This window comes from Lonchura striata, chromosome Z, assembly GCF_050655825.1.
Source record: "Lonchura striata isolate lonStrDom1 chromosome Z, ASM5065582v1, whole genome shotgun sequence".
Classification (NCBI taxonomy): Eukaryota; Metazoa; Chordata; class Aves; order Passeriformes; family Estrildidae; genus Lonchura; species Lonchura striata.
In genome coordinates, this window is record NC_140740.1 from 249,115 (window position 1) to 275,110 (window position 25,996).

The window sequence follows — 25,996 nt, forward strand, 5'->3', positions numbered from 1 at the left end:
TACACCACTCTTTTTATAGAGAGCTTGATCCAGAACAATTCTATTGGTCCTGAAATAAAAACATCTTATTCCATTGGTGTGCAGTGAATGATGCACAGTGGCATATCTTTCTATAAATAATGTGAACAAGAGAGATAAAGAATTATTTACATTCATTCTCAACAGTTTCCCAAGCTTCTGCCTAGTTAGAAACTCTCAGTTTCTCTCTGAGAATACCCACAATTCTTCTCTGTGAGGGTGGGCAGGCCCTGGCACAGGTGCCCAGAGCAGCTGGGGCTGCCCCTGGATCCCTGGCAGTGCCCAAGGCCAGGCTGGACACTGCGGCTGGAGCAGCTGGGACAGTGGGAGGTGTCCCTGCCATGGCAGGGGGTGGAACAAAGTGGTCTTAAAGGTCCATTACAACACAAAGTGCTTAATAATTCTATGATTCTATTTAAGTACTGTATTATAGTATGGGACAGACTTTGCCCTGGTGCTGTTCCACTTGAGAGTGTCAGCAGGGTGACAACAGCTGAGAAACAGATGCCAACTGCAAATCCAGCTGGACTAATATTTCCAGCGCTATTAATAATAAAGGTGTGCCATGAGGTATGCACCTCCATGGTAGATTCATCTGATGCAGTGCTCTTCTGAAGATAAAAGGAATCTACTGGTTTCAGATTTTCAGGTTGTTTGTTTCCTTTTTTTGAGCAATACGCTTATACAGGGTGAATCAAGGAAATATTCAGCTAGTGCCATGAACAGCCTACATGCATAAAGGACATGATTTCTGCCTCTAATTTGTACTGTCCAACTTCATTACCTGTTATCATACCTAATTACTCCACCTTATAGGGAAATGCTGGCTAATTAGGGAGGATGTTATTCACCACATTTAAAACATTATGAAGCAAATGAAATATTACCAGGAGGCAAAAAGGTGATTTGTTTTCTTGTAGCATGCCTGTAAATTAGTCCAGAGAAGATAAAGACTCTGTTTAATTACCACATGGAAGGTTTTGTTTAAAACGTAAGCTGAATTTTCGTACCACCTTCTCAGGGTTGTATACATTTGGCAGACAGCTGCCTCAGAATGCTCTTCCCAGCAAAGCATTAGTTTCAGGACAATATATGTGAAGAGAGATCTTTGTATTTACACTATTCAAATTTTCTAAGCCCTGTTATTTCTTTTTTTCGGAAGGACAATATCACTAAAAAGGGTCTTTATATTTTCAAGTGTATATAGCTGATCACTGTGCAAATATTTTCAAGAGAAATCACTGTATTTCACAAAGGTAGGTATGAGTTTTATCATAGATCAAAGTGAGAAAGAAGGGGAAAAAATGATAAATCATCAGAGATCCAAAAATACTTTTCATTTGGAGAAGATATCAGGCCATTTCAGTGGCACTGATAGAGTCTCTGCTCTGTCTCCATTACCCACTGAAGGCAGCCGGAGTCAAGAGCTGACTACGCTAGATTATATTCCCTATAAGATGGTCACCAATATATATATATCTGATCTTCAACCTCTATTGATTGACCAATTTCACAAGCAAAGACTGGTGAAATGAAGCTGAAATGAACATCATGCTTTAACTCATTGAACCCATCAGGCCTGAGTTAATCTCACTGCCCACTGTCTCTGATAGAATTCAATTGATCAATCATGTTTCGGTGATAGTACCATTTCAGTGGCTTATTGCTTCTTCATTTCAAGCCTTGACCTGTTATATATACTTGGACCAGCTCAGCTCCTTCTGGAGACAGAGAGACCCACATCTGCCAACAGCTGTGCATTGTCCTGCCTCCAAGCACAGGAAAACTCAGGGGAGCACTGGTGAACACTCTCACTTTCACATTCTGTTTTTACAGGTATTCTACCAACTTAACAGTTGGGATGCGTGAGGACATGAGGAATCTGAACGGCCCAAGACCGCTGCCCTCTTCTCAGTGCTTGGACAAGCAAGGACACTGACAGTTTGATGGCCATGTGTCTCCAGTCCTTGTGTGCAGCAAAAGTGGTGCGCACTACCAGTACATAGGCAGACTGTCCCTAGAACAGTCCCAGCTGAACACTGCCAGCACACTTGCACAACCCAGAAGCACAGGGCTGGTCAGAGTTCACCATGCCTGTGGCTAGCACTGCATGGCAAGGGGTCTTCAGTGTTTCATCTGACATTTAAATGCATAGCCAACCTGACTGCATCCCATTGGTCACTAGCCTGGCCTCCCTCCTGCCCTTTGTTCCTGCAGAGTCCCCTGCACTGCTTGAGACATTTGGACCCTGCTCCCATCTGCCCTTACTCCAGCCAGCAAGAACTGGAGGATCCCTGGCTCTTCCCAGGCTGTCTTCACCCCATGCACAGTCTTGCAGACTAGGCTGCATCTCTGTAGCTACCCGAGGTTAGCCCTCATCATGCCACACTCCTTCCAGCAGTGCCCATCTGCGCTGCAGAGCAAGTCTGGAGAGCGCCTGTACATCCAGCACCAGATTTGCACTGGCTCCAGGGAGTGGAGACAAGCAAGGCAAAAGGAGCTGTGCCGTGTCATTGGCCTGTCAGTGCTGCTCTTCCTAAATGCTCAGCAGAGCAGTGATTAGCACTTTAATCACCAGACAGACACTTCTGGTCCTTCACTGATGAGTGATGAAGTTCTTCTCCACCATGACAGCATTTGTCTCATTTCTGTAAGGTGGCTGAAGATCCTCCCTCGTGTACGAGGTGGAGTCAGGCTGTATACCTGCAAGACATACAAGCTGGAGTTGTGCCAGTACACCCTTGAGATGTCACCCCACAGCATTGCTGCAAATCTGCACAACAAAGCTGGTTATGAGACTTACCAACAAAGTGGGTTTTATTTATTGAACAGATTTCCCATGAGATTACAGCTGTCCTCCTCCTACAGTTATTTTAATCCCACTGTAGCCATATATGAAAAAGTTTTTATGTATCTCCTAGGAAAAACCTGCAATCTCCACCATCCCACATTCAATAAAGATATGGTGGGACCTCACACCTCAGCAGCTCTAATACTTGTGAATCTGACAATGTATACATCTGAGCAAACATTTGTGCAAATAGTGCCACTGAGTGGAGCTGGATTGCTTGTGCACCTGCCCGGACTACCATCAGGATGGACTTGCTCATGCCTCAAGCCTTGCATATACAGGACACAGCCCTGCACCCTGCATAATTTGCACCTGGGGGCAAAGAGTGCTCCTGGGTTGGGGGACTTCCCACAGGTCAGAGTACATGACAGCAGGCCTGGATTTGTTCTGCTGCCCAGCAGCTCCAGCGAGGAGCTTTGCTGCAGTGGTGAAGGAGAGCCAGCTGGACTGTCCCCTGCACTGCTCCAGGACCGCAGCACAGCTGGCTGTGCAGATGTGCCCACCCCAGTAGGGATCCAGGCACACAGTCGTCAGCAATCTGTGCAGCAGCATGTGCTGGTGTCCTGACCATCCCCAGCCTGGCAGCTCAGCCTCCATGCAGCATCCTCAAGGAACCACAGAGATGCCCATGGGCATCAGCCCCACCATGAGGTGGAGTCTACCTGAGAGCAACAGCTGGAGAGACTGATGAAACCACTGGAAGTTTTGTGACTGCTCTTCTGCCACCATTTATATTTAAACTATGCCAAAAATTACATCAGTGATGGCCCCCTGCATGGTGGAAATTTGGAAGTGTGGAGATGAGGTTTGAAAGGAAGAGGCTGAGAACAGAGCAGATGCCCCAAGCCTGGCACAGAGAGTGGGCACATGCATCCCACCATGGCTCCTGGGCCACATGAGACTGTGGGCACCTGGAAAAGCCTCCAGGTTCATGGCACCCCTTGGCCAGCTGCAGTGTGATGTGGAAACATGCTTGTATTTCTGTGATTTCTGTAGTAACCAAGGTGAGCTGTAACTCCAGTAATTATACACAAAATGTCATGACAGGTTCCTTAAAATGAATATTTGAAACTGATTCTTTCCCTAATCCATTTTTGTAAGTTGTGTTCAGCTTTAGAGGCGTGCACTTTTTATCATATACTCCCAGCTCAAAGGGCACTTTTAAAAGGTTGTTAAAAACTTACTGAAGCAATTTTAACATAGTTTATACCTGCTTCCATACCATGTTATAGCATATCTTTTCATCACTTCTTTCAAAAAATCATTTCTATGTATGCCTGGGTGACAAGGACTAATGCAGGTTGCAGATGAAACTGTGCTCTGTGTAGGTTTGGAAATGCTACAATGGCCTCTTGTTTCAAACAAGCGGGAGAGAATTTACAGTCTGAAAAATACTAGGAGACAAAAATTCGAAAGCCAAAGAAAAAGTGGTGGTAGGACAGGCAGCCCGATGGGGTCTGCACAAACAGTGACCAGCTCTGGACCACGAGCTCTGCTGCATCCCAGCAAGCTCTGCTGCAGGTGGGAAGCCTTCAAACAAAGCACCTAAGAAATTTAGAGGACTCCCAAATAGCAATGCTACTCCTCCTAAAATGCAAATTCCTAGCAGAATATTGAGGCAGTACCACCAAGGTATGATGAGGCTGGAATTATTGAAAGCAAAGGAGACAAAACATCCATGGAGGATGCAGCATGCTCTACCAGCAATGGTGCTCTGCACTGTCTCACAAATGAAGGGTGTCCTTGCACATTTCCTGTGCAATTATCCACAAAGACCACTAATAAAGAGTTCTTAATACCTGCAGTCCTTTCTTGTGTGTAAATGAGATATTGTCTGATTGTACAAAATCACAAACAGTGGTCTTAAGCCTTCAAGTGTTGATACAAAGGATGAACCAATACCACAGATGACACCACCATAATGGTTTTCAGCTGTAATACACAGGAAAATAAAAAAAAAAAACATTATAAAATGTAATATACAGCTACAGATCTTTACAAGTAACACAAAGTGCAAGTGTAATGATATTTTTATATGTTTTATTTGTATGCATTAGCTGGGAGAAATTTTGCTTTAAATATGCTCCATAGTTGTGTAATGTGGTTTTAACAGTTAAATTTCTGTGTACTTCTTACATCTAGTACCCCTAGGAGCTACTACTACTCTTTGACTTCATTTCCTGTCTACCTCAACACAGACGTGCTCTGCCATGGTGACCATAAACTGGAGAGTGCCCAAGTCACCACCATGCAGTCTGCTGCTTGTGGCATGGTCTGGCAGCTCCCGGAGTCAGGGAGGTCACCAGCAGTGCCCCAGGGATTGGCACTGGTGGGAGGTCCTCACAGCTGCACCCACCCTGCGCTGGGCAGCCTCTGGCACCCACCTGCAGGAGGGAGGGTACAATGCTGCTGTCACCACCCCAGCTCTCACCACTGCAATTTGGAAGATTCTGTCAGCTGGCACAGGAGATGCTGTGGATGAATGGGGTGTGCAGAGCAAAATTTGGTGGGATGAGGGGTGGACACTGCCTCTCCCAATGTCTTTGAGGTTTCTGACATGGTTTCCCAGAACCTCCTCCTGGAGAAACTGCCAGGATGGGAAAGTGGGCTCACAGCAGCCTTCTGAAATTCAGCAAAGACAAATCAAAATCTGGCCCTTGGGAAAACGTCATCCAGGAGTGCAACACAAGGTCGGATCAGCCTGTCTGGGAGGAAGGTCTGTTGAAGGGACCCTGAGGGTGCTGATGGACACCAAACTCAGTGAGAATGACCAGTGTGCTGCTGTGGCCCAACAGGATGCTGGGCTGCATCAGCAGAGCTGCTGCAACAGAGACAGAGAAATCATTGCCACACTGTACTCAGTATCTGGAACACCGTGCTCAGTTTTAGACCCCAGTGTGCCAAACAGATGTGGACAGGCTGGCGAGGCTGGAGAAGGACTGCAAAGATGAACCATGGGCTGGGTAGCTGCCATATGAGCAAAGGCTGAGTAGTCTGAGTTTGTTCAGCCTTAAGAAGGCTTAGAGGAGACCTTATTGTCATGTTCTACTCATAGAAGTGTGCCTGCAAAGAAGATGGAGATTTTTTTTTTCAAAAGGAGTTATGTGGAAAAGGTATGGGGTAATGGGTACAAATAAGTCCTAGGGAGATTCCAGCTGGATACACAGAGAAAATTATTTGCAATAAGAGCAAGTCGCCACTGGAATAACCTCTGCAGGGAAGAGCTGGATTCCTCAATGCTGGGCACTTCTAGGATCTGGCTGGGCAGGGTATTGGACTGTCTTGTCTCAGCCATGCTTTTGCAATAAGGGTTGGACCAGACATGCTTGAGGCCCCTTCCAGCCTGGTGTTTTAGGACTCTACATTAAAAAGGGAGATGGTGAGCCAACAAAAGCATTCCTCTGTATACGCTTGTATTTCATGGTTCTGCCATAAATGTTCTGGTACAATGGAAACTGAACAAAATTAAACAGCCAAGATTTTACTTTTAAGGAGAAACAGTGTAGCCCTTTTCTAATTGCTGTAATTAATTAGTGTCACCGAAACATTAATAATTTATTCTGCAGTAAACTTAGCAATCTACAGTACAACTCCCCTGATGCTGTGCTTATCACACAGAAGCCTTTATTAGGCACGTGTGGGTGAATCTCCCTGCATGTATTTGTGTTATTTCAAAACCTGATTTCATTCAGTGAGAGGTTGAGGGGATCACTTTTTGAGCCACATCACAGAAATTCTTGCAAAGATCTCTTGAGATGGAGAGCTTGTTGCTGCAGCTTCGGTTGAGACAAAGGCTCCAGAAACATCCTCACCACACCAGCAGGTGAGGCTGACCTCTGTGCCAGTTTTTCTAATCTCACTTATTTCCATTCCATCTAATGAGATAACTGCTCCAGGAAAAGAATAATTTTTTATATATATATATATATATATATATATATATATATATATATATATATATATATATACACACATACATACACACATACATATATATATATATATGTATATGTATATATACATACATATATATACATATATGTATGTATAATTTTTATATTAAATTTAATTTTTAATTTAATTTTTGTTAAATAACAATTAATTAATTTTTAATTTAATTAAATAAAAATTAAATAATTTATTATATAAATTTTATTTGATTCTTGAATTTATTTAATTTTGTGTATATATAAATATATGGGGAGAGAGAGAGGAAGAGAGAGTGATGGCTAGATCTCAGAATAATTTTGGAAGACCACTGTATCCAATGTTTCCTCTGCTCCCAAGAGCCAGATGTTGCAAACCAGTGGTTTCCATGACTCAGTGATGGTGGTCTGAGAGTGAATGCCTGACGTGGCAGACAAAGTCTTGTCCTCTGTGTTTGCATGGTGCTGCAGAAGCCAAGGGCAGGACTCTCGCTGCACTGCCAAGCTGCAGTGATGGGGAAATTTTCAACACTTTTAATTCAATAGAAAAGCACTTGTAGACTTGAAGACTGAAACTGAATCTTGCTTTCAAGCAGAGATCATTTCTGAAGAGCTGTGTGACACGAAGCCCTACTGGGGAAAATACTGAAAATGTGGGTAGTCCAGAGACTTTAAAATTAAATTTATTTCAGTTTACTGGTTCAAAATCATTTCAATGCTTAAACAGAAATTAGTCAGCTTATATGGAATCATATAATCACAAATTCAATTGCATTGGGAAAACCTTCTAAGATTGTCAAGACCAGCCATTTACCCCGATCTGCCAAGACCACCACTAGTCCATGTTCCTAAGTAGCATGTCTACAGATATTTTAAATCCCACTGAGCATGGTGACTGCACCACTGTCCTGGATAGCCTGTTTCAATAGTTGACACCCATTTTTGTGAAGTTTTTCCTAATAGCAAATCTAAACTAGTCACAGCTGAAGGCTATTTCCTCTCACCCTGTCACAGAATCCCAAGCTGGTTTGGGTTGGAATGGACCTTAAAGCTCATCTCATTCTACCTTCCACTGTCCCAGGCTGCTTCAAGCCCCATGCAACCTGGCCTTGGGCACTGCCAGGGATCCAGGAGCAGCCCAGCTTGTCTGGGCACTCTATGCCTCGGCCTCACCTTCCTCACAGGGAAGAATTCCTTCCCAATGTCCCATCTAACCCTGCCCACTGTGAGTCTGAAGATAGCACCTCTTATGCTGTTATCTATCTATCTATCTATCTATCTATCTATGTACACTTAGAAGTATTTGAACATAATAATCCATCACTCCCCATGACTAACCAAGCCTGGGTGGCATCATTCTCTCCTCATCCACCAGGTACTCATGTTATTTATGTAAAAGACAAGAACTTTTCCTTTAGAAGGGTTTACAGAATCTTTAGGAGAGGTTCATTATTATTTTTCATGGTTTCACTTCCCCATCTCTTTTTGACTTTATTCTCTTTAGAAAGGAAGGAAACACACTGAGGATGCACACTGCCTAAAACATTTCTTCCTTACATACATACACATGTGTATACATGAACATTTACATGTGTTCTTCACAGAACCATGCAGAACCATGTCCACTTCCCCACACCCCAGCCAAAGGCACAGATGGCAAGACAAAACCATGCAGGATTCACAAAAATTACTGGATTGCACTACTCCACTTTTAGGTAAAATCTCTGAAAGAGACCTTTTTTAAGAAAGAGAAAAATGAAAATGAAAATGAAAAGGAAAAGGAAAAGGAAAAGGAAAAGGAAAAGGAAAAGGAAAAGGAAAAGGGGAAAAAAGGAAAAAAGGAAAAGAAAAAGAAAAAGAAAAAGAAAAAGAAAAAGAAAAAGAAAAAGAAAAAGAAAAAGAAAAAGAAAAAGAAAAAGAAAAAGAAAAAGAAAAAGAAAAAGAAAAAGAAAAAGAAAAAGAAAAAGAAAACTTGTAATGTGATTCCACTGGTGCTGTAAAAGAGGGTGGCCAGGGGCTTGGACAGGGAGGCTCCTCACAGCTCCAGTTGAACTGAGGGGTCCCTCCACTGTCATCCATGCCAGTTTTCCTCTCCTGGAGGTACTGTGGCAAGCAGTGACTGAGGGCCTGCTCTGTTACCAGCAGTTGGTTTACCGGGGAGCACACTGCTGGCACCCTACACCTGCGCTGTTCCCTGGATGCCCACCTGCACCAGCCAAGCCCCTCAAGCACCGTCCAACCCCGCCTGCTGCCATGCCCTGTACCTGACTCTCAGGAAGGCAGCCTGTGCACCAGAGCTACCCTCCAGCTCCAACACCTTCTTTTGCCACTGGAATGTGGGCACCAGTTGTTACCATAACACACTCAATTGTTCTCAGCAGTGCTCCAGCAAATAAAGCCATTAATTACAGTCTTTCCCTCAGCCACTGTTGGCTGGAGCAGCAATCAATGTGCAACCCCTCATTGCCTGCTCTCAGGGAGCAGAGACAGATGCCATAAAAATGATCCGCAGCCCGCACTGAGCCCTGCCGGCGGCTGTGCCCAGGAGCGGCCGCCACGCTGCTCTGACACGCGAAACCATATTTATTTGGCCTGCCACAGCCGTGGGGGAAGGCATGCCATTAGGCGATTATTTTTATCTTATAACGTCAATTTACTTATACTGATTGGCTTCCTGCCGCCAAATATCAATTAAATTGCAAATGCCTGCTGAAGCTTATTTTATGTCTCTTTTCACTCATTTTCTTTCTTTCTTTCTTTCTTTCTTTCCTTCTTTCCTTTTTTTTTTTCTCTCTCTCTTTCTCTTTCCCCTTCTTTTTTCTTAGAGAGAGAGAGGGAGGGAGAAAGAACCGGGGAGCCCTATGTTCAAACATAATTTAGTTTATTTCCCTTTCCATATCTCAAAGGAAAATCTATATCTCCCCCTGGAAGGCCATTTGCCCTCTGTTATTGGGAGCTGAGGTATCACAGCAGTGGGCAATTTGTTTCAGCTGACTATCACCAGCCCATCAGGACTCCTCAGGCCTCTGCTATTTAAATGCAATTGTATCTTGTATTTCCATTTATGATTTGTTTTTAACAGCTGTCAGTACCCACCAGATGAATGGGTTTCAGATCTCACAGAGTGTGCCCACCCCTTCCTGCCACTGCCACCTCCTGTCCCAAGATGCTCATCATCTTGATGATGCAGATTTCTGCTTGTCCCACTGTCAGAGACCCTTGTTAGCTCAGGCTGCTGCTCCCTGACAGTTGTGTCTCAGGAGGTGATGAGGTGGTCAGAGCTGCCAGAGACTGTAAGCTGTACCCATGACAAAGAGCTGCACAAGTGGGCTTTGACGCATGGTGAGAACTGTGGAACCTATCCAGTGGCTGCTGGTGGGTTCACCTTACTTTGTCATGGGAATGGGGGCTGCATCTGTGCACACCCACTGCCCAGGCAGCGCTTGGTCTCCTCTGACCTGGGGAAAGTCTAACCAAGACATGGGACCTGCTGGCACCCGCACCAAAGCAATGTGTCAGACGTCATGCTCTCACTGCTGCGACTTTCCAGAACAGATGGAGACCTCTGGCACAAGAGCCCAAAGCATCACACTTCACAGGCAAACACACACCCCACCACAATATCCTATAGCACTTCTGCCCGTGCCTGCAGGGAGAGAGAAAGGGAATGGGACCACATTACACTAACAGGGCTGGAGGGCTTGAGACATGAGGTGAGCATCAGTGTTCAAATCAAATAACTCTGAGAGACTGACAGCAGTACTGACAATTGGAGGGGGACCAAGAAGGGTAAAGCACAGTTGAAATGCAACCAGGATGAAAAGGAAAATGCCAGCCATGAATGAAGAACCCTCAGGTGCAGACCACACCTAACCCAGCAGCCCACTGCCTCTGACCTCCCAGAGTGCAAGGGTTCACCAAGGGAAAAAACAGATCACAACTCCAAGAAAATGCATCTACAACCTCTCTAGATGCAGAGGCAGCCTTTACACCTTTCTGTCCATCGCTCTGCAGTGCTGTGCACACACACTGAGCCCTTGAGTGGCTGCAGAGGAAGGGGCACAGCATGAGAGCACACACACTGCCACACATACACCTTCATCCAGCCAAGCACTGAACACATTGTAATCTCCTATCAGCCAAGTTCTACTTCTTACAACTGTCCATAATGAGTTCAAAAATTCTCTGGCAATTTAGAAAAATGCAGGTGAGTTTATTCTGGGCTTGCCAGGCATCAGGGTGATTGTCACATCATTGCCAATTGTCTTCACAACAAGGTTTTGGACTTTTTTGTAAAGGTTTAGCAAGGTTTAAAAACCTGGGCCCGTATATTTGAACAATGCAGTCATAGAGCAAGAGACCAAACTGTGAGGAATGCACCATTGTGCACATACACACCTACAGCTGTCTCTTTAGTTAAAACATACTTACACTGCATGTATATGTATGCATAGTGACCATTTATATTCCATCTGTCCATCTATATAGCTATTACCTGTGTAGAGATGTTCATAAAGAAAAAATCAAGAGTACTAGAAAAGACCTCTTCACCCTTGGCAGTGTTGATTATTGACTGGTTCATTCAGTTCCTGATGGAGATAGTGTGATTGCCTAGAATGTACCTTGCAGTTTTCTAAACCGAAGGCTCCAGAATCAATTTTGTGGTAACTGGTTAGATGTGACCAGCTTACAAACTCAGCATGGATGTCAGGAAGCAAATTCAAGTAACACCATTACTGTTTTTAAATATCAGAGGCGAGGAAAGGCTCCTGGTTGAGCAAGTCACAGGACAGAGAAGAGATTAACGATTTTGACTAATTTTCATCTCCAAGGTAACAAACAGTTACACAGCAGGCCGTGGCTGGTGGTGCAAAATGATGCTGAAGCTCACAGCTTGCACAGGAAGATTTGTCACTCCTGAAGTGAGGACAGTGCCAACAGCTTCTGCTGGGTGAGACTGGCTTGGCTGGAGAGTACCACCTCCTCTGCTGTCTGAGAGGTCCACTCTTCCTGGTGGCTGTGTGCTAAGGGCAGCCCCCACACTATGCCAGCTTCCCTCTGGATCTCCCCAGAGAGGGGCAGGACAGAGAATATGAGCTTCTTGGAAGGTTTGGCAAGAACTTGTCCTTGGTGGTCAGAGCTTCCTGCCCCAGTGGTGTCCAGGGGAACAACACATAGATACTCCACTGCCGAACAAATTTTCCACTTTTCTGAGCGGTGAAGTAGCACTAGTTTCACACTCTGGAGTCAAATCATCAACTCAACAGCTCCACTTTCATCCACAACCTCCTAAGAGAAAGCATTCTTGGAAATTTTCTTCAGCTGTGATAAGGATCTGCAAGGGCAACTCAGCATCCAGAAACAAGACCAAGGTGTTCCAGAGGTTTGCACTGATTTGACACACCAGATACTAACTTCATGTGGAACCATGACATATTCCAGCATCCCCACATCCTGATATCCTTCTTTAAAGTAAACTGGCCCTGTAAGGTGCTGTGGTGCTCAAACCATCAGGTACCAAGTGCTGCTGCAACAAGTAACATGTAGGTGTAAGAGAGGGAGAATAGGTAAACTGAACAGTTGCACAAATTTAAAACTTGAAGACACACATCTAATGTTCCAAAATAATCTTCCCTGGATTCAGGCATGCCTATAATTCTGTTCCTCCCATCTCTGAGCACTCACAACAGTTCTGGGCCACTCCTCATTGCCATCCAAGGCCATGATAGCTGGGGACTCTTCTTTGTCCCCTGACTGGTGCTAGGCAGAAAAAGACAGACTCTGCTCTACCACAAACCTCCCTCTTCCAGAAATGTCAACTCCTGTGTCCTCCTGCCCAGGAGAAAATCTGTGTGAGAATGTGGAGAGAATGGCTAGGTCCTCATTCTCAAGGAACCAACTGGAAACCCAAGGAATCAGAGAAGAAAAAGATTGCTGCATGACTATTTCTTATTAGTTGACGTACAGACAAAAAAAAGTCAGGCACTGTCAAGCATGAAATCTTATTGGGACAATAGAGATGGAATTGCTACTGCTGACAGCAATGTTTACAAGGGCATGATGTGTCGATGCTGCACAGCATGAAACCAGCAGCCCCATCTAGCTCTCTGAATTGTAACAAGAGGCAAAATATCCCATTTGGGACAGATAGGAATTGTACCACCAAAAATAACCTCTCAGGTGTAAAATGCATTACAGGTGGATGGAAGAAAATGCAGAGGAGCCCAGCTGGCACAGCAGGAGGCTCCTGAGTTCTCTCCAGCCAAAGCATCATCAGCAAACATGGTCTCTGAGAGATGACTTGCCACTGGGTTTGAGGGCTTCCCATCACCTCCAGCCAAGAAAAGGTGGAATAAAGAGAGCAGGAATGTGCTCCTCACTGTAGGATCCAACATCCAGCTAGAAGGTATTGCTTAAGTATTTTCAGGCAACATGCAAGATACTGGACCATCTGCCTGCCTTCAGGCACACTGAGCCCTGTTATCAGACTGCTGAGAAACCAGTACCACTTCTGAAAGGTCTGAGTTTTTTTGAAAGCTTCCATTACCAAATCTGTCTAACTCAAAGAAGCTGTATACAGGGCAGTGTGGCAGCTGAGTCCAACAAGCCCTGAAACTGCTAATTTGGAGACCTCCTAAAGAATAGTCTAACAGTCAAATGTCCCAGGTGCAGAAAATTGTATTGCAGGGAAAGTGAACACAGAAGGAGTACCTTGATTGCCAAGTTCAACAATAATTACTCAGAATTATAAGGGGGGAGGCTGAAGCATGTTTAGCCAATATAAGACATGCCAGTGTCTTCACCTGAAATGCTCAGCCACCAGGAAGCCTTTGCTGTGCACGCTTGTGCATCAACTGCTCACAGATTCTCCCTTAGGGTTGTGCCTTCTCTGAAGCACTGAAATGCAAAAAGAGGATATGTATCCTGGCCATTAGATGCAGCAGCGTGGGGTGAGAAGTGCCCGCTCCAGCAGAGCTATGTGACAGCTCATCAGGCAAAACCCAGCAGCCCAGCAGTTACTGCAGCATCAAAGGGAAATGAGGCTCTGCTGTATGAGATGGCCACCACTCAACCAAAGCTGTTCTTACAGATGTTTCCTCACTGTAAGTTTGGTTTCTTCATACTTTGTTGACTAAAAGTTTATGTGAATCATGTAAAGCACCTGAAAGAAGCATCTTGTGATGCCATCATGCCCACAAAAACAGCATCCCATAGACCTTGTCTGCTCTGCTAATCAGCATCTCCAAAGTACTGATCTGGTGGAAGGTGTCCCTGCCCCTAGCAGGGGGGTCAGACTAGAAGGTCTTTAAAGATGGCCTTCCAAACCAAACAATTCTGCAATTCTATGATGCCAGGTCCTATGAGGGACATATTTTCTCTGCCTCTGTGATATTTTTCAGGATGTCAGAGAACCATAATGACAGGCTGCAGGAAGTTTCTAAACAATAAGGTGCTGATGGTGGATGCACAGGCCTACTCAGTCTGTAACCAAAGAAAACCAGAGAGCAGCTGATGTAGCCTACAAATGTTTCACTGCAGCCAGCACCCCCTTACAGAGCTACAGGGAAGCAGTTTTATGAAGATGGAGTTTCCATGTGATCAGAAGACCCCATCACATTTCACTGATGTTGGTACCTGAGAGAATTTCAATACCTAACCTCCATTGTAGACATCTATTTTGCCATGCTCAAATCAGCCAGATCAGTGGCCAGCTGATAGGAGATTTTAACTTGATTTCTTTTCAATGTAAGAAATCTCAGCCAAGAATTCTTGGTTCCTAGCCTACACCTTTAATATGGATCTGCAGGAGCAAAGGATAATCAGTCTCCAGCTAGAGCTATAACCTTACAGAAATTATCATAGTTATATGTTGACTACAAATATCTCTTAGCAGAACCTCAGATAAGATAAAACATTGGCAAGCTCCACACTCACATCTTATAGTCATCTGAAAAAAAGACACTGTTTGCTTTCAGAGGAACAGCTGCTCTTTGCATCTCTGAAGTCATGGGAACCATCATGTGGACAGTCACTGTTCTAGAAGAACAACCCACAAGATCAAGGAAGAAGTTGTGGAGGCACCTCCCTAGCTAAGGCTCATGAAGAAAATGGAGACAACAAAGGCCATGGCTCTGAAACTAACTCCAAACTCAAGAAAATTTGCTCCAGTTTTATAGGTGGAGTGCAGTGCCATGAGTGCACTCCTGTCATGACAGAAAAGCTGGAGTACAAAGGAAAATACCTCAGACCACTTGAGGAAGACTACATGGAAGTACACACAAACAGGAAAGGTCTAGCTGAACATCTAATTGAATACCAGATGTAGTTGCAGGTTCCTGCCCATGGCAGGGGGCTGGAACTAAATGGCCTCTAAGGGTCCTTCCCATTCAAACCATTCTGTGATTCTGTGATTGTAGGGATATGAAATGGGAAAACAAGTTGCAATCAGTCTTGTTGCAGAAGTGCAGCAAAACAACAGTGCAATACTTCATCTATCAGACACTCCTCAGTCCTACTGGAGCAGGTAGGGACACCCATCTCTAGATTTTTCCAATTAGGATTTCCTTTTCCATCTGTAAAGTCTTCTCAAGTAAAAAAATAATAAAAAAGAGGGATTTGGCTTTTTGCAGCATATATGGGTGCACCAAAAATACATCTTTTGGTGCTGGCTGATGATGGCTGTTGCTGCTCTGCCTGAGCTGCTGGATGTCTAGAATCCCAGGGAGCCACTGAACAGGCACAGGCTGCCATGCCTCAGGAGGTGCAGGCCAGGCATACAGCCTGAGCACCGGGGGCTGATGGCACATTCCCGTACCCTACTGTAAATGCAGGTGAATCCAGTGGGAAGAAATCATGTCTGACTCCAGTTCAGAAGGCTGAATGATTTCTGTATTATAACTATACTATAATACATTCATATACTATTTAAAGGAGATACTAAAACTACAAACCTGCTTTTCTAACTCCCATATCTAACTCACTCACAACTCGTGACCCTCTCTGAGAGTCCAGCCACTGGTGGGTTGGATTGGACATCAGGCTCAAACAATCCTCACCAGAATCCAGCCAAGAAAACACCCCAGGTAAAGAATTCTCCAAACACATTCCACGTGGGAAAAACAAGGAGCAGAAATAGAAATTGTTTTCTCTTTCTTTCCTCTGTGCTCCTCTATAAAAAAGTCCCTGAGAAGGAAAAGAATGTGCCTGGCACAGTTCCCTGCTCATGCTGGGACAGTGCATGACTGCTAAGAAGCATGTCTTCCCCTGTGCCCATCCCTAGTCCCATGGCAAAGCAAGCCCTGACCCAAGGTTTGTGTTTCAGCACAAGACTCAGCAAGGAAATTGCCACCTTTTGTAAGCACTACAGCTCTCTCTGAGCTCCACCATATCCTCATTGCCATGTCATGACAAAACTGTAAAGGGGCTCTTCTCAAGGTCTGGCACATTCAGGAAATGCAGACAGCCCGCAGGTATGAATCCAATACTCCTGCAGATTCAGTATGTCCAGCAGTTTATATAATTAGCTAAACACCACACCAAGTGCAAAATGCAGTCACCAAGCCTGATGCAAATAATCCCAATGGGACTATTCTGCAAATACCAGGAGAGGGCAAAATGGGCAGGATTCAATCAATACTGCACAACCACCTCTAGCAATGAAAAGCCCTCAATGTAAAGGACACACACAAAGGACATGCCAGAAAAAACAGAACTGGAGAGAGCCGCCAGTCTCAGGACACCCCCATTTTCTGTGTCTCACTGATTTTGCTGTGTCTGCTCACAGGGATCTTCGTGATCAGCAACAACAGCAATTACAGCTTACAATATTAACTCCAGAGCTTCCCAAAGCACCAACAGAAAGTGGCTTTCCACTATCATTCAGGATTTTACGAGGCTCTCATTTCAGTCAAGGAAATAATTCTGATTTTAAAATCCCAGTAAGCTTGAATTCCTTGAACCAACTGCGACAGCAGCAAATTTCAGTCCCTACATGATAATCCTGGTACCAGGGCTGCACTTTGTGCAGCCATGGAGAAGGTACCTGACCTGACATTACCTGCAGAACTGTTTACTTCTTCCCTAGGGGCAGGAGCACACTTAGGGGGTGTAGAGAGACCCTGGCCTAGCCACACCCTTGCCCTGGTGGTCACCCCACCTTACAGATGGAACAAGACAATGGAAAACCCATTACTGCTTCTGGCACAGAGAAAGCCTGACACAAAAGTACGTGACGCTTGGAGAGCTCTTGATATTGACAGAGTTGTCAAATCATTTACCTTATGCTTTGGTGTCAGACCTTCTGTGTAGGAACATAGCCCCTGCCTCTTTCCAACCACTACCCGTGACTGGCCAAATCCCTCTTCCAGGGTAAACGAGGCTGAGACACTGCAGCTCCTCTAAGCTCTCCTCATCCCAAACACGTTTGAAATGCAAGCATTTGTTTTAACAGTGCAGATGTATGCTGACCCAAGAGACACTGATGTAAAACAGGTAAAAAGGGGAAAATCCAGCATCACACATCACGATATGATGTGTGTGACCCTCCTCTCACAGAAGCACCTTGTTCAAGAGCGACATGTGAAGGAAACCAACCACCAAAAAGCCAATCTTTTCCTGATTTTGTTCTTCAGACATGTCAAAAATTCCTGTAATAATTTTAAAAATATAGTACTTATTTTGAAGGTTGTTGAGTAATATAATTTACCCATCATAAAGCAAAATTTTATCACCTCTCTGTTTATACATGTATGTGACAGATGCATTAGATACATAGATACATGCTCTGTTCAGGCACATAGGTACATACATGCATTGTGACTGCACCTCAGCATCTCCTCCTGTCTGGATTCTACTGATTTCTTGATAAATCAGAATTATTCATCTTGCTCGTGGCTTTTCTACTTATTTTATGTTAGCATTTATAACAAACATCCATCAAAACTGTCAAGTCCTGATTTTCCACAATACTGCTTCTTCTTTCAAAATGCATTCCTAGAAAAGAATCCTAGCCAGCCTCAGTACTGGCACCATCAGGATGATCTGACAAGTCACCTACCCCTAAACTGAATTTCAGCTAAATTTATATGAAGAGGTTGTTCCTTGAAAAGCATCTAGCAGTTGACAGCTCCTGATGAGAACAGCTGGAGCTACAGCAGGGCTGTAAGGAGTGGTGGAAATCTGGGCTTTTCATTAACACAGCTCAGAGAAAATCCCTGCTCCACTGAAGCCGGTCACAAACTGGCAGGGCTTCACCTCAGAGCCAGAGGAGAGCTCTCTAGAAAACAGAGGCCCCAGGGACCACATTAGGAAAAAAGTGACAAACATGCTTGATGTGCACACAAGACAGCTGGTAACCTGCTTGCTCAGAAAGGGCAGCTGTGCTGGCAGGGAGATTTCCTGTGCTGAGCTGTGGGCAGGTGAGCATCACTGATGGCCAGGGCAGAACCAGCCCACCCCTCAAACCCCTCAGACAAGAGGCATGGGGACATCTCACCTGGAAACAGCTGCCCACCAGCCACTGCCATCCACCCAGCCCTGGCCATGTGCACAGGAATCCCACAGAGGTTGTGAGCTGGCAGCAGAACAACAGAGCACAGGGATGCAGGCAAACCCAGCACCCAGCCTGCCAGCAGCTCAGGAACACAAGGAAGCTGGGACACACACTGACAGTGAAGAACAGGGATGCTCCCCTGTCTGACAGAGCTGGCACAAGGAGGATCTCAGCCCACAGACTCTATCGCCTGGCACGGCAGAACCTGGTCTTTCCCTCCCCAGAATTTTGTCCTGCCTGAGCTGTGCTCAGGCAAACACTTTGCTCTCAAGCATCAGAACAGCTCAGTTTGGAGTCTGAAATGGCTTTTTGTTTAATTTCTGTGAATTTAGACATGAAGAACTTTCTCAGAAACTGAGACTACGTTACTTTAATGCTGCTGTAGTAGATATCTGAGCTGACCTATATTTATTCTTTTTCCCTAGAATTTAATGAGGAATGAAATTTCAAGGAGAAATCCTATGCCAGCTGAACTGCTCCTATTAATGTCTGAGATGGCTGGATCACCACCAATGAGCCCATAGATTGAGGGTGGTTCTTGGAACACTCAAGGGTTTAATTCTTAAATTAAACTCCTCCTTCAGACATCCAGAAGCTACTCCATCCACAACTCCTCCATCCACATCCACATGTGACACCGTCACTGCTGGTTTCAAATCACCAGCACAGCCAGAGCCTGCTGCCATGTCAGCATATTCAGGATGGACCATGTCAGGTACATAAAAGACAAATGCAAGAACTGAAGGAAAACTACAAGTGTTGTCAGAAATTATGTCCAAGAACTGAAAAATGAGCTTCCAATGAAATGTTAAAAAATAAATAAAGCATCCCCCAAAAGTAGATCGCTAGCATACATGAAGCCATCATTCCAATGTAATAGCAAAGCCCACATCAAGCCCTATTTTAAATTATAGTATCGGTGCCTGTGTGGTGAGGGAAACCATTTCTTCTGAAGAAATAAAGAAGTAATGGGACAGATAGCCTAAGTTATTGTGCAACCCCCAGAATGGAACCCTGAACACAAAGGACACTCTACATCAGCAGGAGAAATTCAGATCAGTAGTTGGCAACCCTGCAAAACCTCATGCCCTTCAAAAGCTTCACGTCATTGTAGCCACTGGACTTATTCCTTGGTAAATTTCTGGGGGTAAAGACAACTCTAGTGAGTAAGAACTGCTAAAGTGGGGCCAGAAGCCACTAAAGCGAACTCCAGCACTTCCTGAGGACTCTGGAGGGTGTGTTTTTCTCTTTCACCTCTGTGTGGGCTTGGACATCTCCACTTGTTTAACTTGATTGCAGTACAGAGTGAGTTTTTTGGTTTTTCTGTATTTTCCCACTGCCTCTTTTTAGCTATTGCTGACTCGGTAGTGGGATCTTTCATCCCTGGTGCCCCACATAGGCATCTTCCCAGTGTGCCATAGAGCCACGAGGCACAGTCAGCCCCCTTCCTACTCACCACTGCCCAGACAGACACTTAAGTCTTTCAACATAATAAACCTGAAGTTTCTATTGGCAGGTGATTTTTTTTCTCTCCATAACCTGCTGTATTTTTCCTCTCAGTGTTTTTCTGCTTTTAACTGTTTCCCCTGAAGTTAAGATTCTCAAAGGGTTTGGTCCTTGGCACATCACTTGCATGGTGCAGAAGACCCCAAGAAAATGCTGGAGAGGATGCCATCAATCCCCAACACCATCAGGCTCTGGTCACTATCTGAAGTGAGTCAAAAAATAGGGATTTATGTCAACACTGGACTTCATCAGTGGTAACTTTATGCACTGAGCTCCCTCACCTGCTGTCTGCAACATGTGTTTTTCTCCTGCTGATGCTGGGAGTGTGGGCAGGCAGTACAAACACCTCTGTGGGCTCCATCACCATCCATACTCCTAGGCCAGCACCATGACCCCTCATTCAGCAAGTCCCCCCGATGGGGATACCCCAGCACCCCAAGTCAAAAGTGCCTACACAGACTCAAGAAACCACAAAGAATAGATCTTGGGTGGGTAGATAACCCGTCCCTTCTCAGGAGGGGACAGGGCTTTTACACCAGAGCAGATGCTCACTAGAGGTGCCTGGGATGAGCAGGACACCAGGATCACACACAAAGGCAGCACTGACTGCCAGGAAGAAGAGTTCCTGAGTGGACAGAGGAGTCCCACATTCCTCTGGTTCCCTCAGAGACCAAAGAATCTGGTATCTGAAGGAGTAGTGGTATTTCTATTACCAGGGTACCCACAGTAAGATCTACTTTGCCTTCATGGAAGTTTGGAAAGCCATATCTAGAAAGGGACGTTTACACACTCATGACTAACTTCACGGCTGGCAGGCCTCCCTGACAGCCCTGGGCCCTCCAGGGAGCTACAGGCTGGCGCAGCAGCTCTCACCACCAAGGCCTTGCCACGGCACAGAGCTGAGTGATGAGGTGGGAGCTCTCTGCTGTCACAGGCAGGACACTGGGACCAAGAGGGCAGAACAGACTTATGTTTGCCTCCACCAAAAGGAGGCAGAGCAGCAGAATGCCCCCAGACACTATCCATCTGCCACATGTATTCACTGCAAGTCATGGCACAACTTCAGACAGGCACAGAGATGTGGACATCACACCTGTGGAGTGTTCTGGGAAAAGCCTAGCACCAGCTGTGGTTCTGGTGTTCAACTTTTAAAGAAGTGGACTTCAGGCAAAAGCAGAAAAAATACTTTACAAGCCTTTCTGGAAGCCTTCTGGAGTTGATGCCTTGGCACATTGTCCCTTGACCACAAGAAGTGATGACAGAAGGACCTGGCAGAACTTACTCCATGTTAGGCTCTCTTTGGAGGCCACTGACCCTTTCATGCAGTCTCCCAGACATTTGTGCTCACAGCCCTTCAAACCTCTGCCTAGATGTGAGTGTAGTTTCTTATTTCTGTCCCTCTGGGAAAACAAACTGTGTTATGGAGGAAAGACACAAAATACAAAAACACTCACTCGTGCTGAGTAGGATATTTTGCTTTTCTCTGTCTCTCTGTCACTGACATGTCACTGATTTGGCGAGTTCTTGCCCACCTTTGTCACTGCCAAGCAATTCTCCAGCTGACCTCCACAGTGGCCATAGTGCTGGTGTCACTGGAAATATCCCCACCAGCTTCCATGCATGGCTCAGCATCTGCTTGGATAGCCAGACATGCCTAACCCAGGGCATCCCTTCATGAAAACATAGTGACTGTAAAATGGGCTGGTTCTATGAGACACTGGATTGCACCCACCATTGTGTGCAGTCCTTCTCATTTCCTTCTCATGTCTATTAGTGTCCCAACCCCTCTTGGAGCCTTTTTCTCTCAGACAGAAGGCTGTGACCCGAACACCTGGAACACACCATATCTGTGATTAAAGGCATTTCTCCAAGAGTTCAGCCAAGGAAAGAAAGCACCAACTCTTACGTCATCACACCAGATGCTGACAGCAATGTTGGATTATAGCTGGTGAGAATGAAAACAAAACAAAACAACTGGTACGAGTAGAAGTTTCCTGACACAATGCTTTCAATTCCCCAAACTCCTCTACTCGTGGGAAGTCTCTGTTAAGATTGAATTTTAGATTCTCTGCAGCTCTTTGATGCAGGTATCTAAATCTGCCTAACCTCTCCTGCAGCAAGGAGCAGACACCTGTGCCCTGTGTGGCACTTTGTTGAGGATGCCCTGCTGAGTTTGGGCAGACCAGGCCACGGAGAGTTTGCATCAGGCACTTATGGTTGCACAGGGCCTTTTGCTGGAATCAGCTGCATCTATAAATGCGAAGCACACAGAGCAGCTGGTGTAGCACAGCCCACATCCTCATGAGGAAACAGCCTCTCCTTGCCACTGTGGCTGCACCTGAGCTGAGCAGTGACAGGACGCCCTCTGTGCCAACCCCTGCATTAGCTGACACCGGCTGAAAGGTGCCAGCTTGCACACCCCAAAACTCTGCCAGGGCAGTGATAACCCTAGAGTGGGTTTTTGCGTTTGTGTTTCTTTTTTTCCATGAGCTGGACTTTGGTGATCCTTGTGGGTCTCTTTCAGCTCAGGATATTCTATGATTTTAGCCATAGCAGGATGGGCCACATGACACTCATGCCCATTGACAGTATCTATTTTAATAGCATACAGGTAATGTTAGGGACATGACAGAGTCCTGAACTTCCAGAGAAGCTACTGCATACAGACAGATTTCAGACTGACTTAGCTGCTGTTAATGTTCACTTGCTGCCACTATTACCTGTTGGTATTGAAGATTTTTGACATTTCTGTGTCAGAATTGAAGGCACAAGCATATTTATGGAAGGTCAGACACTCACACCCCAACACAACCTGAAGCAATTGCTCCAAAAAGGCATTATTGCCCAGTGGGGAAATAGTGCTTTGCATAAAGGAAGGAAGAGCCAGAAGACTGGAGATTCTTGTAAATCCTCCAACTCTACTTATGCTGGTTCATAAGCTCACCAGCTGCCAGTTTCATCTCTCTGCAAGAGTACAGGAAAAAGGATCCTTCCTCCAGCCCCAGGCCAGCCCTGACAGCACCCACAGCTGCAGCACAACACAAAGAGCAGCTGCCTACACCAAAGGCAGAATTTGCATATAGACATACACAGAGCAGCTCAAGCCCTCCAGCACCAGCAAGCAGAGCATTCTGCACAAGGTGCAGCAGAGCTACACCCAGCATGTAGGTGCCAGCATTGTCCCCACACACTTCCCTTGGCAAGGACCACAGGCACAACATGATTCCCACGGAGCACAGGCTCTTTGGGATGCCAGAGTCCTTTGATGAAGGGATGTCACTCTCCCGTTGAGACAGTCCCAGCACACAAGGAGATCCCAGGTGAGAAGCACATCCCATGCCTCAGGCCTGCATTCTTGCTCCAGGATCCCTCTCAGCTGGCATAACACAAGCACAGCAGTTGTTGTGCTTACGTTTGGGCATAAGCCCTTCTGACATCTCTTCCACACCTGCACAGCTCTGCAGAATGGAGACCAGGGCTAGCAAAGAGGGGAGTGAAGGGAGAAGGAGGGTTGGGCTCTGCCTGACTGTGCACTGGTCCTTCTTCCCCTGTCATTCTCAGTGAATCCTCCAGAGCACTTATGGCCAAGCAGCCTCCTTTTTCCCCAAAACATGTCCTGCCCCCAGTCTCCTATGCACCCACCTGTGGACAAAAGTGTCTTTTGCTCTCTTCTCAGTGCTCAAAAAGGATTGTTTAGCCTCACTTCAGAAAGCACTGACTTTCAGACAGGAGGTGCTCAGCACTTCCCAAAATACGTCAGGTGTCCATCATGCAATCATCACTGCTCACCCGACCAGCTGTTGCTGGTGCAGTGAAACCAGCCCCTGCATCTTGGCTCTCAGCAGTGGATGAAGCATTCAGCTTGCTCTGATTTGGGTCTTGCTGCCCTAAAATAGACCCCATTGAGAGCAGGCACCCTGTCATGGTCACTCTGTGCATTCCTGTCACCCATCTGCACTTCCACAATCCTTTCCTGAGACATAGGGCAGGACAAATTTGCCACCACTGCACCTGAGGAGGCAATTTGAAGGCAGAGCAGCAAGGTGACTGCCTGGCATTCTCCACTGCTGGAGGCTGCAGCAGCTGCCTGTGTTTCTCTGCCTCATTACAGGACAGCCTGCTCCTCATGCCAGTCTCCAGTAGCATGTCCTTTAACCAAAAGTGAAAGCAACTGATCTCCCACAAAGGCACATCTGCTCCAAGTCCATATTACAACAGCGGAAAAAATGACACCTTCAGCTATATAAACCAATAAAGACTGTCTGATTTGGTTTGCCCCTGTTGCTACCCAGCAAGCTCCCCACTGGGTTAAATATTGGTGACATCTGCTAATAAAATGTCAAGAGTGAGGAGAACAAAACTGATTACTGAATTATATCAAGTGCTCAGTGCAGCTGGAAGGGCAAGTCCATCCCACCTCACCCTCAGGCTGAGGGCAACCAGGACATCTGTACAGCACTGCACAGCCAGTGGCTCCAGGAAATGTGTGCAGGGAGGCAGAGCAGCAGGCACTCATCTTCCAACAGCTACAGACAAAGGACATAATGCGAGGGGCTCTCTGTGGAGAGAGCCTCCCCAAAGTCGGGAAATGCTTAAATTAGCTCTGCTTCTTGGGCACCCACATCGTGATACAGGCCAAAATTAGGTGACATGCTTCTCCTCTTTATATCAAAGGAACATATAGGATACATGATCTTTATATCAGAGCCTTGGGACAGCCCCACAAGCACAATGCACCCACCCACACACATCCAGAAGGACCTTGTGGTAAGCAGGATAGGGAGGGTGTTATGGATGCTTCTAGGGTTCCCCCCTAATAGACAAAGATGTTGGAGTACCTGTCTCTCGCTAAACCTGCAGCCCTGAGCCAAAAAGCAGAGCAGTTACAAAAGCAGTTTAAACAGCCTGCTGAGGACAGCATTATTGTCCAGCCTAGGAGCTCAAACCCCGTGACTCATCCTGCCAAATTGATGGGGGTTGCTTTAGCAATCACATGCTCATTTCTGAACATGAACTGAAAAAAACTGAGAAGGTTCTCAGCTCTACTTCTGGAACGGCTTTTGCTTTTCAAGGAAACAATCCTTTTCTCTGCAGTAAAAGCACCACCTTCTGACAGGCACCCAAAAAATGGCTTTGTAGCACAGGAGTCATGTGGTATCAATACAGACAGCCTGTCTCCCAACCTGGCTGATAAAATATAAAACTTCTACCCTACCTCCTTTAATGCATATATTTAACTAAGCATTTATAACCTGGATTTGGGAAAAAAAAAAAAAAAAAAAAAAAAAAAAAAAAAAAAAAAGTGAGGTGTATAATCACAGAGTTAAGTAACAATGGTAGCAAGAACCTGAGCACAAGGCGCTTTATACTTCCACCATCAAATTAGTTCCCATGTGGCTGACATTGGCCCCCCAGCCTCTTGCAGTTTCTATCCCAGTTCAGTAAATCTGGGTCTACCCTGCAACCTGACCATGTGTTTCCACTAAAGGATGCACAGGCATGTGACGCTGTTCCTACAGCTCAGGCACCAGGCTGCATATTTTAGCTGGGATGGGGAGCAGGTTGGGGGTGCCACTACAGCTTCAGCCTACCCCCCACCACCCCCTTCATCCAGGAGGCTTTGGGCAGCAAGGGCCAGCAGGGGTAGTGCAGGGATCTGGACCTGCACTGTCTGCAGGGCACTGCTGGATCTGCACCAGTAGCAGGAGCTGAGGAACATGGATGCTCCTCAGCAAGGGGCAGGAGGCTAATTCAGCAGGAAAGGCAGTCACCCCTCCTCCATGTGCCCTCTGCACCCACAGCTGAAAAAGCTCCACTACAGTTCTAGTGTCCCCTCTGCAATATGAATTTTACCCATAGCCATGGCCTCAACTTCTCTATGTAGACTTTTCCAAAATGAAAGTAATGCTTTAAAATGAAGGTACTTTAAAAAGACACTAGCAGATAATTTATTCTCTTGTACCTTCCACTCCATCTCTGGTGCCTTTCTCTCCAAAACACTATTTTCAGTAGGATGCAGAACAAAACAGGACCATACACCCTGTGGATCTGAGGAGTGCATCAATGATATCCAACCCCAACTGGACTGTGCTTATTTCCACCCTTCAAGACTGACAAATGTCCCTGGTGAAGCAAATCCTGAGA

General features: G+C 45.7%; 1 protein-coding gene across 5 annotated transcripts in view; it reads right to left on the minus strand.

Moving 5' to 3' along the window:
* The window catches only part of PAX5 (paired box 5), a 133,638-nt gene that overhangs the window by 90,027 nt on the left and 17,615 nt on the right, over positions 1-25,996 (minus strand). The gene's annotated exons all lie outside the window — the stretch shown is intronic.